Source organism: Carica papaya, chromosome 5 (assembly GCF_054855325.1).
Source record: "Carica papaya isolate Zhongbai chromosome 5, ASM5485532v1, whole genome shotgun sequence".
NCBI lineage: Eukaryota > Viridiplantae > Streptophyta > Magnoliopsida > Brassicales > Caricaceae > Carica > Carica papaya.
The window spans coordinates 9,603,731-9,618,924 of NC_142313.1; the positions used below are offsets into that span (position 1 = coordinate 9,603,731).

The following is a 15,194-nucleotide window of genomic DNA, read 5'->3' on the forward strand; positions in this document are numbered from 1 at the left end:
TCAACTCACGGCTTGATTTGTGATTGATGATTTTAAAACAGTGGAAGTGAAATTTCAATAATTAGAAAAATATTATTAAATATTAATTAAATTTAAATGAGAGTAATATAGTCGAGTTAACGTAGATAATTAAATTATTATAGATTTTATTGAATCAAATTAATAATTGTTATAAAAAATTTGTAGTTATGAATTAATAACCTAGAGAATACTAGGAGGAAAACTGAAAATATATTAAGATAGTTCGGCCATTGTAGATAGATTAAATCTATTAAAAACTTAAATCTCAAATGTACCTAAAATTAAGATGAAATCAATTATTCTAGTGCATGTCTATTGATAATTTTTATTAATTTAATTATTTTACTTGATTAAATTATTTTAAATAAAATTTCTATAATTTTAGTATTTAATACACAATTCTTATAGAACGATGCTTTATTACTTAAATGATTTTGTACACTTATGAATTTGTCCGTCAGTATTCTTTCTTGTGCAATCGAATGTACTTCATTTAAATTAGGATAATGATCTATCAATAAGACATTAATCCCATTTTTAGTACTTGCTTACCTTAATATGCAAAAATTAAAACACTACTTTAATAAGATTTTTGAGATTTCACATGGCGTCGACTACTTGTCATTAATATGTTAAACTAACTTCCTCCCTCTAAATTATATCAAAAAACCAACAATGACAACACTAATATATATATATACACATATATGCTCTGTAGACTCAGGAATCATTTAAAGAGGTGATAATTACATGAACATATTCTCAACTCCATTCATCCTATTCATTCTTTTTATCATTTCCTTTTTATTCTCTTCATCTTACCACAACATAAAAGCCAAGAATACCCATAACCCAGATTCATTATATGTAAAACAATAGAATGTGTAAATAATTTAGAGATATCTATTCTTCTCTATTCTGAGACAATATATAAGTACAATTACATCACAGAAAAAAAAATAGAAATTATTACACAAAAAGTTAGTTAATTAAGTTTCTATAATTATGATACTACTATAGTAATTTATAACACTAATTTACAATACTAATATAGTAATTTAGCAATTAATATAATAATTTATAGCACTAATTTAATAATTTAAAACTTATATCAATACTCTCCCTCAAGTTGGAGCATAGATGTCTATCACGCCCAACTTGTTGGTCATTTCAAAGAATCTCTTTCCAATAACTACTTTTGAGATAATATTAGCTAACTAATTTTAAGATTTGATAAAAAAAAATGTATAATCTTTTGATCCAACTTTTCCTCGATGAAGTGTTTATCAATCTCAATATGTTTAGTATAATCATGCTGTCTGAAATTTTGTGCAATCTCAATAGTGACTGTATTGTTACCATAAAGACTTATAGTTTTTCATATTTAATTCTCAAATCTTCTAAAATGCTCTTGATCTACAAAAAATCACATATTCCATGAGTCGTTCCTCGAAATTCAGCTTCTGCACTTGATCTTACCACAACCTTTTGTTTTTTTCTTTTCCACGTGACCATGTTACCTTCCACGAAAGCAAAATAACCATAAGTGGATCGTCTAGTCGTTTGATCACCTGTTCGATCGACATCTGTGTATCCTTCAATTGTTAAGGAGCCATTTTTTGAAAATAACAAACCTCTGTTGGGAGTAGCCTTTAAGTATCTCAAGATTTGGTACACTGCATTGGATGATCTTCACTTGGTGCATGCATGAATTAGCTCACAACACTTACAGCATAGGTTATATCTGGCCTTGTGTGTGTCAAATAAATTAATCTCCTAACTAGCCTTGATACCGACCAATGTCTATTAAAGCCTGGTTTAGAAAAATTCCAAGCTTGTGATTCATTTCCATGGACATGTCTACTGGCTTACAAGCAAGCATTCTAGTCTCAGTTAAAAGATCCAGCACATATTTTCATTGTGAAAGGGATTTTTTATGTTTCGATCTAACTATTTCAATATCTAAGAAGAATTTAAGCTATCTCAAGTCCTTCATTTCGAATTCAGTAGCCAAATATTCTTGTAATAACTTTATTTCACAAAAATCATCTCCTGTTAAGGCCATGTCATCAATGTACACAATTAAAGCTATTACCTTCCCTTCTTTATGCTTTATAAACAAAGTATGATCTGAATTACTTTGCTTAAAATCAAAAGCTTTCATTGCTGTAGAAAACCTTCCAAACCATGCTCTTGGTGACTGTTTAAGTCCATACAACGATTTTTTTAATTTATAAACTTTATTTTTGCTTAAAGAATTTTGTATAAATCCTAGTGAGCTCCATATAAACTTCTTATTCTAAGTTTCCATTAAAGAATGCATTCTTAACATCAAATTGTTTCAAGGACCAATCTCGATTTGTTGCTATAGATAAGAGAATACAAATTATATTCAGTTTAGCTATTGGTACAAACATCTCTTAGTAATCCACCCTATACTTCTGCGTGTACCCCTTTGCAACTAGTCTCACCTTATATCGATCAATACTTTCGTCTGCTTTAAGTTTCATTGTGTACACCCATATACACTCAATAGTCTTTTTTCCATTTGGTAATAGAACTAGTTTCCATGTGAAATTTTTCTATAAAGCCTCCATATCCTCATTCATTGCCTTTTTCCATTTTGGATCCTGCAATGCAACCTGCACACTACTAGAAATAAAAATTTCGGATAATTGATTAATAGTAAGTGTATATGACTCAAACAACTTATGAGTAGAGACATAATTGTTAATAGGATATTTAACTTTAGCTTTAGGATTAGGTTCGCATTGCTTCTTTGGAACACCTTTGTTAGATCTTTGTGGATATCTAGGAGTCATAAAGTCAGAAGAAATATTTGTTTCATTAAATATAGGATTTGGAATGACCTGAAGTGAAGTATTATGGAAATTCTGAGTTAATTCTTCTGTAAAGGGTGTTATCAAAGGCAAATTTAAAGCTACTGGTAATTCGGACATATTTTCAAAAGGAATCGTCAGTTCATTATAATTCTCTGCCAAATTTTCTTGACTATTTCTCCCAACATTTTCATGCATATTTTCCACCTAAAAAAACACCTTTATCTCGTTTACTGCTTTTTTCTTGTAACACATTCTCTTTCTCAGATTTCCCCCCTAAGTAATAAGGTTTTGCTTCGCAAAAAGATGCATCCAAGGTCACATGTAATTTCTGAGTTTGAGGGTCATAATACTGATATCCTTTCTGAAAATTAGAATAACCAACAAAAACACATCTTTTTGCACACATATCAAGATTATTTCAGAGATTCTTAGGAATATGAAAATAGATAATACATCTAAAAACTCTAGGTTCAAGATTTAGAATATGTGAAATGGAGAAAAAAGATTGCATCGTTTGTTGTTGTAATACTCTTAATTAATTAATTTTTATATAATTCAAATTAATATATAAATATATATTTTTTAGTTTTTTCTTGGATTTTATTTTAATGAAAAAATAAAGAAAATTAATTGGAGGATGAAATTGAAGATGATTTTGGAAAAAAGGGTGAAAATTTGGGTTCTGGGGTATTTTTAAAAGAAAAATCAGAAACAAGGGCTCAAAATACAATTTAAAAAAATTATACCACATAAGATGCTAGTCAGCAGCCCCGACGAACCAGAGCGTGTCGCGTAACAAGGGACGTTTACGCGGTGCCACGCGGGAGGCCACACTGGCGATCCATGTGCCCACGATCGGACGGTCTAGATTCATTTCCCCGTGCACGAACGGTTCAGATTCACTTCCTATTTAAACGCGATCGGACAGTCTAGATTAAATCATGATGAACGGTCCAGATTCACTCCGTATTTAATTGTGATTAGACGGTTCAAATCAAACGCGATGGACGACCCATATTAAAAGAAGACGGATATAAATAACTCTCTTCACACCAAACTTTAATCCTAACCGCTAAACCTCTCCTGTTGGATAAGAAGACCCAGCCGCTAGGAAGGAAGCTGATCGTCATCGCCGGAGCCACTTCCGACCGCTAAAAGAGGTAAAAATTTTCTTCTTTACTCGAAATTTAATTTTAGACATTGTCGTGGCCAAATCAGAGCAAAAGAACCGACGGGTTGGCTGAAAACTGCAAACAAAGCCCGGCAGCGCCGCCGCGAAAAAATACAAAAAAGCCTCCGATGAGACCATTCCCAATTCTCATTTTGCGTAATTCTTCCACCATTGTAATTATCGTTTTCTTCGTTACAGATTGACCGAAGCAAAACACTCAACCGCAAAGGTGAACGGGCAGAGCTGTCACACTGGAGAACCCCACCGCTGGTGATTTTTGCTTTTTTGATTTTTTTAGCCAACCGAGGCCTTTAACGTGTTTTCTCGTAGGAATTAATACAAAACCGGTGGAATTCGGTCGAAAACAGCCAAAAACAGTCGACTCGAGGCACACCACCGCTGCGGGTGGCGGTGTCGTCACCAGAGCGCGACGGAATCGCCGTGTCAGAATTTCAGAATAGGCCAAAAAGGGGTCCTAACATTGATTTTAAATTTTTTGAGATATTTTTAGGTACTTGAAGTGCGTTTTAATCTCCTAAGGAAAATTCAGAGAACCTGAGGATCGCCAGTAGGTGCAGCCAACAAGTTTAACATTTTGTGCATCATTTTGAGTAAAAATCCCTTACCTTATTCTCTGTTATGGAATTGAAATCTAATTATTAATAATAATACGGTATTTTGAGTAGTTTAGAAAATATCAATGATTAATTACAGGTCACTAATAGAGATATAATCGAAAATTATTCACTGTTGATTCTGTTGATTTATTTTACAATTTGAATGCATGATAATATCTGATTTATTGATCTTATAATTTGAATGCATGTATTGCTTGTTTCATCTGATTATGGTTGAATTGAGAAACTAGAAATTAAAGGAAATAAAAAAACTGTTTGATTAAGTGAATGGATGAAACAGTAGCCTTACTAGATATCCTAAGAGATGGTAAATGAACTGGGTACATAGGGAACCCTACCGTGAATGTTGCCTCATACCGGACGTGGTATCGAAGTTTGGTAATTTGGTACTCATATCGGATGGGGTATGGAGACGACCCCTTTCACCCTCATACCAGACGGAGTATCGAGATTTAGTAATTTAGCTTTATACCGAATGGGGTATGAGGACGGACCATTAATTAAAAATATTAAAAGAAATGGTTCACACGTTGTGGGGACATCCATATGGACATCCATGGATATCAGTAGGCTGATAAAAGAGAAATTGTTGTTCCAACCGATTGCATATGAAATTATGATATTGTTTACGTTATTGACTTTATAGATCGGTTTTGAAAATCTCAATATGGTAAGTAGGCAGTAAATAATTTTATTTATAATAAACGATTTTGCTTAATTAAGAGCTCCATTAGTTATTTTTATGATTTCTACCAACTTTCATTTCTGTGTCGGTGAGTTGCGTGATATTCTTACTGGACTTGTATAGCTTATTTTTTCATTAATCATTTTAGATCAAGAGGACCAAGATCCAGAACTCAATCCACAAGAGGATTGCGAGTAGGACATTCAGTCGTTTACTTTTAATTTATTTCCTTGGTTATTAACTGTTCTTTTAGAATGGTTATTCTCATAAGCCCTATTTAGTACTTTCAGTTATTGTGTAAGGAGTGTAAACACTAACTATTTATTTCGCTTCCGCACTAAATTTATAATTGATTTTCTTTAAAATTTTCGGAGTCATTATAGTTATGGTGTTTAGAAATTCAATACTCTAGAAGGTGTCTGATTGATTAAATAAGCGACAGATTTTATAGCCTCACCCCATTAGAACTAAGACATGTTCATACCAAAAAGTGATGCACGAACCACCTCTTTATCTGCCTATTGTTCCTCTCTACCAATCCATTTTTTACGGCGTATATGTGTAATAGGTATGATGCCAAATACCTTTTTGGCTCAAAAAAATTTTAAACTTTGCATCAACAAGCTCTTTTGCATTGTAAGATTGCCAAACACGAATCAAAAGTTGATATTAAGCTTCCACCAAATTATGAAATGTTTGAAAATATGTGAAAACATCGTTGTTTTCTCTGAAGTAAGGACACCCAAGTCATTCTAATACATTCATAAGTGAATGTAACAAAATATAAAGCTTTTGACAAAGAAAGAACCTTTGCAAGACCCCAAATATCATAGTGTATGACAACAAAGGTTCAAAATATTTATTCATATTATATAAGTAAGGAATATGATGACTTTTAGGCAGTTCACAAATATCACATTGAAAATAAAAAACATCGAAGTTTAAAAAAAAATATGGTTGTAATTTTTGAAGATATCTAAAAGAAAGATGTCCGAATCTTCTATGCCATAACCATATAGTTGTTCGAGTTTTCTCTTCACTGCTAGTTTGACATGCACAACTAAATTTTTGTTCCCTATTTTTTGTCAATTTCAAGTAGTAAAGTTTACCTCGTTTAACACCATAACCAAGAATCTTTTGGGTTAGAATATCCTAAAATGCAAAAAAAAAAGGCCAAAAAGTTATTGTGTAATCAAGGGATAAGGTAGTTTGACTCACATATTAAATATTATATTCAAGAGATAGGACAATAAGAACTGTATCTAAAGTGAGTGTATTGGACAAAATGGCAGATCCTTCTCCAGTAGTAGAAGTTTTACTCCCATTAGATGTAGATATAACGGATTGAGAAAATGAGTGAATGGATTGTAATTGGCCTAGTTCTTTAGTCATATGATCAGATGCACCAGTATCCATAATCCAAGTTATATTATTAGAAGTTACAGAAAAAACATTTTCTTGATTGATAATAACTAGATGAGCAATATTTACTATAAGCTATAAATTATCCTTCGTATTACATTCAACTTCCTTAGACGATGTCATCATAGCTTTTCCTGTAATTTTTTTTTATGGTTTCTTTGAGAAATCCCACTATTCAGGATAACTAGTGATTTCATATCATGATTGTTTAGAATGACATGTTTCACCACAATGGCTGTATACAAAATTGTTGGACTTCACAACAAATTGATTATTTCGAGTTTTTGCTGATGCCGAGGATGATCCATGTAATTTTTAGTTGGCAAGCATGGCTGAGCTTTTTGAGATCACTCGAGAACCTCCCATTTTCTGTCATTGTTAGTAGTTTTTTTTTACATATGCATCGCTCTCTAAATCCAATTTTGGATCTTTTTGCAAGATTTCTCGAATCTGATCAGACTCAGAATCAAGTCCACTTAAAAAAATATGAACTCAAAATCTAGCTATTGCATAATACAATTGGACAACTCCTTCAACTATTTCTCCTCGAGATGTAGTCCTATGACCAATTTCCTGAAAAATAGCAACAAGTTCATTATAGTAAATAGAAAATGGTCTACCATTTTATGTGGTAGAAAAAGGTCTTTTGGTTTAACTCAAATAGACGAGTTTTATCTGATTCATCGTAAAAAAGTCCTTGATACAGCTTTCCATATTTCCTTGGTTGTGGGAAGGCGAGTAAATTATTGCATAAGGGATGAACTCATTGAGTTAATAAACCAACTCTTTATTTTCTGATTTTCGGTGACCCATGATTTGTAATTGGGGTCTTTGGGTGCAGGTTTTTTTGTTTCAGAATTAATAAAAAAATGCCGTGCGTGTTTGTGTCTCAACTAGAAACAGACAAGACACAAAAACAAAATCCAAATATGATAACCAAGCCTGAAAATTATATAATATAATATATACATATATATTTAATTCTGAAACAAAAGTTTTGGCGTATTCCATCAAATGACTGATATGTTTAGAATAAATATAACCAAAATTTGTTGAATTTATTTATAATTTTTTTTTTCTAATTTAACTGAAAGTAAAATTTTGTTGCAGAATTAATAAAAAAATTAATTTTCTCTAAAATTTTGTTTAAAATTAAACCAATACACGTTACTAGAGATTCTAAATTTAAATCTATTTTATCACGTGTGAAAAATCTCCCTAATCATACTTAAATATATACTAATTACCAGCTAAAGCTTAGTTGATACGTATCCTTTTATGATTTACGTGGTTTCAGTTTTTGAAGTTTCTTTTTAAAGTCCTAGTAAAATTTAATGTTTTTTTTTTAAGTCCTGGAAAAAATAAATGACCATTTATTTTAACTATCTCATCTTTAATTATTTGATCAGTAATTCAGAAAACAAAAAAGATAAACTGATAAAGAGCTATATTTATATAACACACACACACAAGTTGGTGCTTCTCCCTTCAGCGAGGAAGATAACCCTCTCCCTCATTTTCTTGAACAAAAGTGCTCGTTGGTCAGAAAACAAACTCGGTGCAAGGCATAGTTTAACTGGTTCCGTTCACAATCATAGCATGGCTTCCCCTCTTGCTGCTGCTCTCCATTTTGCTGGTAGTGATGAAGAAAGTGATGGAGTCAAAGAATCAGCATCCTCCAGGTCCTCCAGGATTGCCCCTCATTGGTAATATGCACCAACTCGGTGCACTTGCTCATCAATCTGTTGGAGGCAAAAAGCTTGCTGTTTTTGTGTTTGTAAATTCAAAACAGAGAGAGAATAATACAGCAATTTAAACTTGAATGTGTGGGTCTGAAGTGAGAAAAAGGAGAGCCAAAAAAAAAAAAAAAATGCAGAAGAAATGCAGAGAAAAAATGCATAAGAGAATACAGCAGAGTGAGAGACAGCTTCTGAAAAATATGAACTCTATATATTGTAGTTCATCAGCCTTACATATATATAGCATTTTTAAGGGAAGATATTTTGCTACAGCAAATACAAGCTGTCAGCAAAGAAGCCAAATAAAACATATCATTTTGTTAACCAAAACAAGCAAGAGTTGCTAATTTTCTTGCTTCAAAACATGCTTCACCATTCCTTTCAACTACTACTTACTAACTAAAGCAGAATATAAAAAAATAATCATAATTTTCTTTTGAACAGTCCAAGCTTGGTTCTCAAGTCTTAAACCGTTCCCTTAGCATAGCTTTAGTTAGGATGTCAGCAAGTTGTTCCTCTAATTTGCGATGCTCCAAATGGATCTCTTGGTTCTTCTCAGCTTTGTGCAAAAAATAAAACTTAACTTTTATATGTTTGATCCTACCATGTTGCACGGGAATCTCTCCAAGATTTGACATAGCAAATTTTTTCATCGTCAATTGTTTAAACTGCTGCACCAACTGCTTGAGGCCATACAATGCCTTCTTTAACTTGTATGCCATGTCAGCCTTTCCATCAACTACAAACCTGAGGTTGTTTAATGAAAATCTCCTCTTGCATATCAAGTTGCCACTCCTTGTATGTCATAGGCTCTTCATAGTTTGTTGGTTCAATGATGGCCAAATTGCACGTTTCATAATCCTCTGCCAATAACTTAATTTTTGTGTCTAATGTATTTGCAATTGAATCATAAAATTCTACAGAATCAAGTTGACCCTTTTCAACAGGGACACTTGGGCAACTTGAAGTTGGAACAACTACATCTTCTAGGAGCTTCTTTGCTTCAACTTAGTTTTTTATCCCAATTCCAAAATGCTGATTCATGAACAAGCACATCCCTACTTTTTTGCATAAACTTCAAAGAGTCAATATCATCATAAGTAAATCTTTTGTGCCACAAACAGGTCAAATCATCCTTACCAACAAAAGCATGTTGATTTGTATATTTCAGACCAAGCATATAGTTATTCTCATTTTTCTTGATCTTTGTTACTAACATATTTGTAGGATCATAAATAAAGTAGTAATCATTTTTTAACAAAATAGAATAATCCTTATTCTGCATTTAAGCAATACTCAACAAATTTTGCTCTAAATCAGGAATAAAGAGTACATCAGTTCTAAGTTTGATACCTTTCTTAGTTTGAACTAGTATTGAGCCTTTTCCTTGAGCTTCCACAACTATCCCATTGCAAGTTTCACTTAAGTTCTACAATTAACATTCACGTTGTTGAACAATATACAATCCTTAGCCGCATGGCTTGTTCACCCATTGTCAACATACCAGAAATCACTTCCACTCACACAAGATGCCTCAATCATCATGAAAAGATAACTTCCTGCTGTTCATGGTTCTCAGCAAAATAGACTTCCTGTTGCTGACGTGGTTGTTGTTGTTGTTGAGGCTCATTCTTTTGCTGTGATGATTGATTTTTCCTTTTTTAACATAACTTCTTTGAGTGACCATGCATTTTGTTAATCTTGCATTGTACATGCTTCTAACACTTACTCTCAAGATGATTGGATTTAGCACAACTTCAACAAGGGGGATACTTTCATTTTTCTGAGGAATCTTCTGAACTCTGTGGCTGCTTCCCTTTACTTGTTGAGGATTGACCTTCATCTTTTGAAGTTAAGGTCCCAAACTTGTAACTTCGCCATACTTGAAAAGTATTTTCAGTGATATCATCATTTCTGATTAAAAACCTCTGCTCTTGAGCTTGTAGCTTACTGATAAGTTCAACAACAGTAAGCTTCTTAAGATCATATGTTTTTTTTACCACAGACAACTTTGATTCAAACTTCTTAGGGAGATTGATCATCATTTTTCAACAACTCTCTGATCTTTGAATTCTTCTCTAAGTAGCCTTATTTGATTAATAAGATTCATAACTCTTATAGAATACTCTCTAATACGCTCTCCCTTCTGCATTATTAACAATTCAAACTCTCTTTTCAGAGTTAAAATTTTGCTCTTCTCACTTTAGCACTCCCAGGATAATCTTCCCTCAAATAATCCCAAGTTTTTTTGGCTGTCTTGAAAGCCACCAGCCTTGGAAATATGTCATCAGACACTGCAGAATGAAGCGTTGAAAGATCTTTGAAATTCCTCATAGACCCTTATGCTTCTTACCTAATCTACGGTAAGGTGGGATTTTCAGGTAATGGAACTCTTACATCCTCCTCTACAACATCCCTCAGATCATAAGTAAGAAGATAGGCTTCCATTCTCACTGTCTAATAATCATAATTTTCCCCTGTAAATATTGGTGGAGCTGGCAAGTTTACATTTGAAGCCATTTCAATTGCTCACAACTCAAGACCTTCAAAGAATACTGCCCTGATACCACTATTGGAGGCAAAAGCTTGTTATTTTATGTTTGTAATTTTAAAATAGGGAGAGAATAATATAGCAATTTAAATCTAAATGTGTGGCTCTGCAGTGAGAAAAAAGAGAGCAAAAAAAATGCAAAGGAAATGCAGAGAAAAAAATGCATAAGAAAATATAACAGAGTGAGAAACAACTTTTGAAAAATATGAACTCTATATATTGTAGTTCATCAGCCGCTACATATAGCATTTTTAAGGGAAGATACTTTGCTACAGTAAATACAAGCTGTCAGCAAAGAAGCCAAACAAAACACATCATTTTGTTAACCAAAACAAGCAAGAGTTGCTAATTTTCTTGCTTCAAAACATGTTTCACCATTCCTTTCAACTACCACTTACTAGCTAAAGTGTAATATAAAAAAATAATCATAATTTTTTGATTTCAGCAATCACTATTCAAGAAAAAGTCAGATGCTAATACAATCTCTCTAGTAGATGTCGAAGAAATACGACCTTATAATACGATTGAAGCTTGGAAATGTACCCTTTCTCGTCGTCTCCTCACTTGGAACTACAAGACAGATTCTCATAGTTCACGACCCCAAGACTTATAGCCGGTCCAGATTGTTAGCCACAGGTATTTTATCTTAAAATTATCTCGATATAGCTTTTGCTCCTTTTGGCGAATACTGGAAAGAGATCCGTAAGAATAGACGTTCATGAGCTTTTTAACAACAGTAGAGTCCAGTCATTTAGGTACACCAGAGAGGAAGAGGTTGCTTCACTCATTTAATCAATCTCTCAGTCTACTGCTTCCAAGTCCCCTGTGGATTTAACCGAGAAGCTGTTTTTCCTGGTAGCGAATGTGATCTGGAGGTGTAATCCCCCGCCTATCACTGTGTTAAAATGATGTGAAAACTCTATTTATTTGGATATTTGGTCGTCTTAAATTTAAATTAATTTATGCGGTTCTCGAGATCCGTAATTTTAATATATTTTTATTTTAATTTTTATTTATTTTATTAATTTTTATTATTATTTTATTTTATTTCAAAATAAAATTTATAAAAAAATTAGAAAATAGCGGAACGGGAGAAAACCTATTCGTGGGAAAAATCTAACGAGAAAATAGTTGCTTGTGTTGGTGCTGGGCACTGTGCGCGCGCACAAGGCTGCGGGGCATGTGCACAGTGCACACGTCCCCTCCGCACGCATGCACACACAGGATGTGCGCACAGCGCGCATGTCCCTTCTGCGTGCACGGCACGGGGTCAGGACCTGCGCATGTATCCTATCATACGCGCATGCGGACTGGCACTTCACACTGTGCGTCTGCAGGGACAGGTCCCATGCGTATAGGGCTTGCGTGTAGTAAGCCTGCGCGTGTGGTGCCCAGTGCGCCTAGGCCTTAAGTGCGTAGCAGCACCTGGAGGCTAGCCTACAGTGCGCCGGCCTGGCTCTGTCACCTCGGGTAGTGCTCTGCCGCTGCCTTGGGCAGCACGTCGCGCTGCGGGTGGAGAAACTTTTCTCCTTTTTTTTCATGCTAAGAATTTTTTTCTCGTTTCTTCACCGAATTTCTCCACTTTGAGTAATCTAACGGTTCTAAAATTCTAGAAATTGCCCTCCACACTTTCATTTCTTCAATTTTTCAAAGGTTTAGAGAGAGAAAGATAGTAAATTAGTGAGAGAAGAAGAGAAAGAAAGGAAAAACGGTGAAGAAGAAAATATTGTGGTTTTGGTAATTAATCTAGTATTATTTTGGATATCTTAAGGAGTATTTTTAGATAAGTAAATTTAATATGATAGATATTTTTTCCTGTTTTGCATGCCTATGTATTCAAATGAGTGGAATTGTTCCGATTTTTAAGCATGCTGTGCGATTTACTGACACTTGATGAATTTACATGTAATAAATGTAACATGTACTCTGTAATAATAAAAGTAAAAAAAAAACGAAAAAAAAAGAGAAAAATGGTATGAAGTTTGTATGGTCTGAAGTGTATCTGTATTGACATGCATATTGCATCAAGTGTCTCGTTAGACTTTTTATCTCTGAGGAGTATCTATTTCCCTTACCTTTCGGGGTATCTGTTTTTCCCTCCCCTATCTAGTCTGAAAAGACATAAGAGGACCGTTCCCAGTGGATGACGGCGTGCCCTCTAACGAGAGTGGTATCGTATTATCTGTAGGGGTCACCCGTGGCTAAGTAATATCGTGACTATACACTACCTCTTAGAACCACTATGGTTGGTACAATCGTGATGATAGATCGTACCATGGTTTGGTCAGCCGGAAATGGGACTTAGCAAATTGCTGTATCTATATCTGATCTGGTTATTCTACTTAGGCAGTTGAAAATTTTTATCTGTATTTGCCCACAGAGATAGAAGTTTGTAATGTTCGCGAAGTATTACACGAAAATCTGTGCATTTCATGATTTATTTAATTTTCTCTATTATTTAGCATGATATATGTATATTTGATTTTCTATGCTGATGTACTATTTTAATATTCAAATAAAAGATTTTTCTTAATGATGAGTTAGGTAAACAAAGAAGCTGAAAACTTTTGAAATCTTACGATATTAATTTAATATTGTTTTTTTACTGAGTATATAGAACTCACTTTTTTCATCTCTCCCTCCCCTAGATGAGGAAGAAAATGAGGACCCACAGGTAGACTTACCCTTTCAAGTCTATGAGGATCCCCTGGATCCACAAATCTGAGTGCATGTCTATTTCCACACTCCGATGAATTTCAGTAGCATAGTGAAAGAAGTAGCCATTGTGTTTTGTATTTTCTAGTCACTTCTGGCCTTAATGATATATGTATTTGGAACATTATATATATATATATCTGTAAGGAATTTGTTAAGATTTGATTTCGGTATATAAATATTATCATGCACTCGTTATTCTAAATCTGTATCTAACACTCATTTACTTTAATTAGCACCTGGGATGTCATAGGAGGGTTGCATTTGGTGAAAACTTTGAGGAACGACGCATTTCAGGGTAAGTTCAACGAAATGATATTTCTTATAGGATCCATCTCTACTTCTGATTTCTTTCCTTATGTTGGATGGATTGTTGATAGGCTCACTGGTCTCTGTGGTAGACTCTAAAAGAGTGCACTAGCACTGGATGCTTTTTTGGAAGAGACAATTGATTAGTATGAAGGACATAAAGTAAAAGAAGGGAAGGAGGATCTCATTTATGTGCTCTTAAAGATAAAGAAGCAGCAGAAGGAGCAAGGCTCTATTACTCTCACCAGAACTCATATCAAAATAATCCTCATGGTATATGTACAATTTATATACTTATATATGATTCCATCTCCTTAGTTTAAACAACATTATTAGTAATGTATGTTAATAGTGAAAATACATTTTATATAGTCTGCCTGTTACTTGCATTAACATTTAATGTACATGTGTCAGAATATATGTACAGGCGAAATTGATACTTCATAAATCACCATTGTATGGGCGTTAGAGAGCTTATGAGGAACCCAAGAGTGATGAAGAAAGTACAAGCTGAAATTAGAGATGTTATCGGAAACAAAGGAAAAGTCAACAAAGATGATATTGAAAAACTTGAATCCCTAAACATGGTGGTAAAAGAGACCTGGTCCACTTTTTGTTCCAAGACAGATCATGTTTGGATATGAGGTCAATGGTTACAAGATATACCCAAAGATCAGAGTCCAGGTCAACGTATGGGCAATTGGACAAGATCCCAAGATTTAGAAGGATCCAAAAGAGTTTTTACTGGAGATATTTCCAAGAATCTTGATTGATTTCAAAGGACAACACTTTGAGTTGTTGTCGTTTGGTGGAGGACGTAGAATTTATTCGGGTATCAACATGGCAAACACATTGGTACAACTTATACTTGCAATCTTTTATATCATTTTGATTGGAACTTACCAGAAGGGTTGAGCAAGGAAGATATCAACATGGACGAAGCTCCTGGTATCACTCTTCACAAGAAGACTCATCTTGTGCTTATTCCATTTGCCTATGTGTGATCTTTCCAAAAAAACATATATGTTTCAGTGGGTTACATTGTAGATTTAATTTATTGGCTTTTTCATTTGCGTTATTCCTTCGGTTGAAGTTTTATT

General features: G+C 33.8%; 1 pseudogene; it reads left to right on the forward strand.

The window, feature by feature from the left end:
* Window positions 1–8,422: 8,422 nt before the first annotated feature.
* On the forward strand, window positions 8,423–14,817 carry LOC148253739 (cytochrome P450 71B37-like; annotated as a pseudogene).
* Window positions 14,818–15,194: the final 377 nt, after the last annotated feature.